We start from the raw sequence: 5,865 nt of genomic DNA on the forward strand, positions 1-5,865 counted from the left end.
AAGATGAGCCAGGCAAGGTGGCACACGCCTGTAATCCCATGGTTTAGGAGGCTGAGGCAGGAGGATCATGAGTTCAAAGCCAGCCTCAGAAAAGCGAGGCACTAAGTAACTCAGTGAGACCCTGTCTCTAAATAAAATAGAAAATAAGGCTGGGGAGGTGGCTCAGGGGTGAGTGCCCCTGAGTCCCATCCACGGTATCAACCCCTACTCCTAAAAAAAAAAAAAAAAGGTGAGAGAAAGATTCAGAACTCCCAGTGTAGTGCGTCTGGAAGGGGCGAGACTGCCATTTAAGTTTTAGAGCATTCCTTCTTTTAAAGGCACGTAAGGAGAACTTGTCCTCTTGATTGGTTCTTTTTTTTAAATGTAATATATTTATTTATTTATTTATTTATTTATTTATTTTTAAGGTTGAACATCAAATTTTAATCTTGAAACATTTTATCTAGTCCTCAAATTATTAACATGAAAAGGAATGACAAATTAGAATTTTATCATTACCATATCACTGTGTAACAAACCCTTGTTACAAAATCCATCTACTGTCTCCAAAAAAACCAATAGAAAACCCATACATTATATTACCTAATGATCTATTAACAGATGAAATTTTAACCAACTTTAAACCAGGAAACTTATTAACAGAGGTACTTCAATCGCATAGCTTAAAATATGAAGAATAGACAGGTAAAAAAATTATCTTAACCTGTAGTAATCTTTGTACTTTTTAAAATTTTTATAAAATACACTAATTTACCAAAATAAAGAACATTATGACACTTTGGTGTCAACTTACACAGATGGAAGCTGGCATCAGGTTTTTTTCCTAACTAAAGTTCATTTCACCAACCTTTATATATTACATGAATATCCCAGTAAAGTATTTTTTTTTTAAAAAAAATTCAACACACAGGAACATAATGTACAGTGTTTTATAAAAAAAAAAATGATTAACCTAGGAATGATTTCATTTTTAACCACATTCTGTATCTTTTTAAGACGATGAAACTTCTTGCTATTGCAAGAAGACTTTTAAGTCCATGTTTCTATTTCCCAGCATTAATTCTTAAAAGTGTAAAAAAAAAATAGGTTTGTTGTTTCTTAGTTCCCATGAGAAAACTGTGGTAACAACCTCACCACCAGGCTGCCTTCCCTCCTTTTGTTCTCAGGACTCCCCAGGTCCACGACTGCGTGGCACCATAATGAAATCGGTGGAAGAGGCCAATGACATCAACGAATGGATATAAATATAAAAAGGCAGGCTCAGCGGGATCCTGCCACAATTGTAAGGTGGGGCACACTGGCTCCCGCCAAGCCTTCCGAGCTTCCCAGGAACAGCCTCAGGAGCAGCCTCCTGGATAAGCTCATCCTTTCCATCTGTCTGCTGGAGGACACAGAGCATTTTCAGCCATGACTTGTGTGATGGCTGATGGACACCTTAGCCAGAGAGGGAGCGAGTGTGCTCAGCAGACCTTGGTCAGGAGAGGCTGTGGGGTAGAGAGTGCTGTTTATTTTACATCCCCTGCAGTGGTCAATGCTGAATGCAAACTAACCTCAGCAGAACACGGCAATGAACTATACACACCATGCACAGTCCATGTTACTGTGGGACTTGGCAACACATGCAAGACGGTGGAGAAAGAGCCACAATGGATGAACGTGAACTTTTCACAGTGTTTCTTACAGCCTTTGTCCTGAACACGAGCGCATCACTTACCACCACATCTCACAAACGTTTTACTGTGTCCTGGGCATGCAGATCACTTGGGGTAAAATGGAAATTACATTTCATAGCCATTCTCAAGACAGCGAGTACAACGTCAATGTTCCCTACTTTCCAACCAATGAATTGAGCTGCTTCTGTTATAAAAACTAAATATTATTTCTGAATACATTTCTAGCCAATGCTTGTGCTTTGTTTTTCCTTATCACTGGTTCCATTCTAGGGAAATTTAAAAACCCATAAAATTAAATTGAGGACTAGGTCTTCAGGTTGATTCCTGATCAAACTAGAAAAAAAAGAATCACTAACCTTTCTTCTCTTGACTTTTTTCTCCCTACCCCAGGCCCTTTCTGATACTGATTCAATTCTATGTTCGGTTTCCCAAAGAGGAAAACCCAAATTGGAAAACTGGCAATTCTGTCTTAGAGAAGCAAAATATAATGGTGGGGGGCAGGGGTGAGGGAGGGAAGATGCATTCTACATCAAAACGAATCTCTCGCTCTCAATAGGAGATAATCCAGCTTCTCCTTGGCTCTCATTTCATAAATTAATAATTTCTTAAAATCATAATCCAAAGAATTTATCTATTACAAGAAAAGTTCAAGTTTTAAAAAAAGCAAATAAATTAGTTAAGCCCTTGTAAATAATTGTCCATTGTAGTTAGACATCTTTCAAAAACAAAAAAGGTTGCTCAGTACAAGGCACACCTTACAATCCCAACTGAGTGGTGAAACCTAGACACCGGCTTTGGTCTGCTGGCTGGTGTGGCTGTGCTGAGGCTCCGGAGCCACATACCAACCCTCTGCTCAGCTCCAGACCCTTCGAAGTCCACAGATGTGCTCTTTCCATCAAACTGCTGTGTGCTCTTTTGTTGTGTGATGTGATTTTTGAGTCTTCCCAGTATTTGTCTCCTCAGATGTTTTCCACAAAGCTTCCTGGGAAAAGGCCAATTTTCCCATTGTGTTGTAACATGCCTTTGAACCAGCCATCCTCTCGTTTTTTATGAACAAACACAATTATCTCCTTCTTTAAGTTCAAGTTCTGCCTCACTCTGAGGAGGATAGGAAACCACCACCCGGTGCCTTTCACAAACAACAGGCCTAGAGTCATTTGCAACAGGACCCAGGGAGGAACATGCCTGACGAGGAGGTGGCGCGATGGGCACTGCGGAGTCCAGGGAGCTGGTCTTCCGATGGAAAGCATCCTGGGCCAGGGCTGCGCCTGCTGGTGCCTCGGGGACTGGGCCATCCCCGTCCACAGGGCAGGAGCCTGCTCGACCGTGGCCTCCCCCAAGAGGTAGCTCAGGACCCACGGCTCCCTGCAGGGGCAACTCCCCACCACTCATCTCCATTTCCAGGGGGGGCGATGCTGGAGGGGAGACTCGGGGCTTCCGTTTGGTGGAGGCACCAGACAGCAACTTCAATAACCCCTTTTTTTCTTTCTTGCTGTCCTTGTCTGGTTTGCTTGCTGAACCGCTCCCACAAGCTGATGAAGAGCCGTTCGGAGACGTGGGAAGTCCAGGGAGAATGGTCACTGTCCGGCCACTGGGCTCAGCTTCCAGAGAGGCAGCAGTGACACTTGGGGAGGTCAGCGAAGTGGCTGCAGCACAGGCCAGTGGGGTACTGGCTCGACTGATACTGACAGCAGCATCCTGGGCAGCGGAGCCTGCCATTGGAGGCAGAGGCTGCGGGGAGGCCAGTGAATGGTGGGGCAGGCCCACAGACGCAGGCCCGAGGCAAGCGGCATTCTGTACCTGGATGGGCGTCACCGCTGTCATGGGGCGTTCTTGGTTATGTGCTGCAACTGTCCTCACTGCGTTGCAGGCCTGGTTGACTGTCATTTGCCCGGTCATGTGCAATAGGACCTTCGTCTGAGGGCTTGTCTGGATGTGAGCTGCTGATACCACAGCCGTGGGGTCGACACTGGGTGTCCCGGCCACACCATTTCCCTGGACCTTCTGGACAGGCCCTCCTGCAGTGGAGGGACTGACCATGGTCTCCCCTCGACTTGTCTGACCCGCAGTAGACATAGGGACTTTAGCCTGGGAAGCATTTGTCACTGCCCTTGTGATGGGTGCCACGTAATTGCCAGGGAAAACCCTGATCTTGCTAGTATGCATTGATGTCCCTTTGAACCAGCCATCCTGGCAACGCTCAAACACTAAAAACATCTCCCCTTTTCTCAGTTCTAGTTCATCCTCTTTCTGGGGAGTGTACGGGTAGATAGCCACATACACACTTGGGCGAGTCTGAGGCCGTAAATGTGCAATCTGGTCGTGGATCCTGCCACAGGCCTAGGTCCCATTCCAGCAGCAGTGGCCGCAGCAGCAGCAGCAGCAGCAGCAGTAGTGCCTGGTGGTGTGGAGGCGAGGACAGTGGCAGCCAGGAGAGGGGGTGGTGGAAGGGGAGGATTCATGGTTCCAAGGACAGCTGGGTAAGGGACATCTGACGGGAAAGTGAATGAGGGGCCAGTTGTCACTGGGCTGCTTGGGGGTGGGGTCACAATTAACCGGTGGTACTTATATGAACCTGAGAAGGGGCACTGCAGGAGAGCCCAGACAGTTCGCTGATCCTCGCGGCAGCTGTGTGGGGGTTGCTGGAGCTGATGAGCACAGGAGGGCTGATCTCCATGGAGTGGCGGTTCTGGGCGGCCTGGGAGGACTTGTTTGCCATGGTGAGGGAAGTGAAGGAGTGCCGCTTTTTGGTGTTGTTCTTGGTGTCGGAGTGCTTCGGGGCAGTGCTGCTCTGGGCTGCTGCTGAGGTACATTCTCCAGCATCAACTCCTGGCATGGGAGGCTTGTCCCATTCTATCAGCTGCTTAGCAGCCAAGTTAAACTCAACGTAGGAAATCGGAAATATTCCTATTTTGTCTGCCAACATTCCTTCAGCCCAGTTTTCATCCACTCTGCGGATCACAGTCAGAACATCATCCTTTGCGAATGGAAGGCAATCTTTGTCCGCTTCCTTGTCTTTCACTTCAGAGTCATAAAGTGCTTTTCACTGAGGTGGGGGTTGAGGTAATGGTTTAATAATCTGCACAAAGTTGGTGGAGAGAAAGCCATGGATTCCGTTGACTTCCCCATGGTACCAGTTTTCATCAACTTGTCATCACAAAATGATAATGAATTCACCTTTGCTGAATTTAAGGTCTCCAGGCTCCTTTCCTTCATAGTTATATAATGCTTTGGCACATGGTAACTGAGGTATACTCCTCACTGGGGGGCTCCAGGCTTGCACCCGAGGCTGCTGTCCACACTGGGAGCTCTGCAGATCTTTTGCACTACAATTAGCCACAGTGCTGCCCTGAGTCCTTAATGCGTTTGTGCAGTTGGTCCCAATGCCCCCACCAGGGCTAGGTTTCCAAGGCCTCTGCTTGATGCCATCCAGAAGTCTGACCAGCAGGATGTTACTGGGCAGCTCCTCAACACCGGAGCCAACAAGAGTCCTGCACTCAGGACATCTGAGTTCATTCTGGGAACCTACTATCCCCAGCAAACACCGTTTGCAAAACGTGTGCTGGCAAGGCAAGACTTTTGCAGAAGCATCCAGGTGTTCTAGACACACAGGACACTCCAAAAGATCCAACAAGGCAGATTCATCCATCTTGATCTACTTTACTGAGAAAAGGGTTTCAGAAATGTTCATAGTTGTATGCAGCTCTTAAAATGATTCATGTAACATCCATTTCAGACTTTGATCTCGTGCCTCGGCTCCTCCTCTTTGTTCGCAGCCCGAAGAGGCCGCCTCGCTGGTGCAGATGTGGTGGGGGGGGGCGCCGCTCACTGTGTCCTAATACATTTATTAATTCATTTATATAACATAACAACAACAGAATACTTGTATGTTAACACAAATAAAATGTCTTAATAAAATATTTTCAAGGGAAAAATAAAATATTTTAATAAAAAACTATATTTTCAAAAGAATAGTGAGAATAGCACTGTCATACAATTTTTACAAATCTTCAGTGCCTTGAATAATATAAGACAGCTAGATTCTCATATCTTCTCCACATTCAACCTGTTATGAAATTATTTTTAAGTTTTATTTTATTTTCAATTGACACAATAATTATACATGTTTATGGCACACACAGTGGTGTTTACATACATGTATACAGTGTAATGATCAAGTCAGGGTCATTTA

At 45.7% G+C, this 5,865-nt stretch overlaps 1 pseudogene; it reads right to left on the reverse strand.

The window, feature by feature from the left end:
• Nucleotides 1-2,632: 2,632 nt before the first annotated feature.
• Nucleotides 2,633-5,322, reverse strand: LOC143379561 (E3 ubiquitin-protein ligase SH3RF1 pseudogene; annotated as a pseudogene).
• Nucleotides 5,323-5,865: the final 543 nt, after the last annotated feature.

Source organism: Callospermophilus lateralis, chromosome 13 (genome assembly GCF_048772815.1).
Source record: "Callospermophilus lateralis isolate mCalLat2 chromosome 13, mCalLat2.hap1, whole genome shotgun sequence".
Classification (NCBI taxonomy): domain Eukaryota; kingdom Metazoa; phylum Chordata; class Mammalia; order Rodentia; family Sciuridae; genus Callospermophilus; species Callospermophilus lateralis.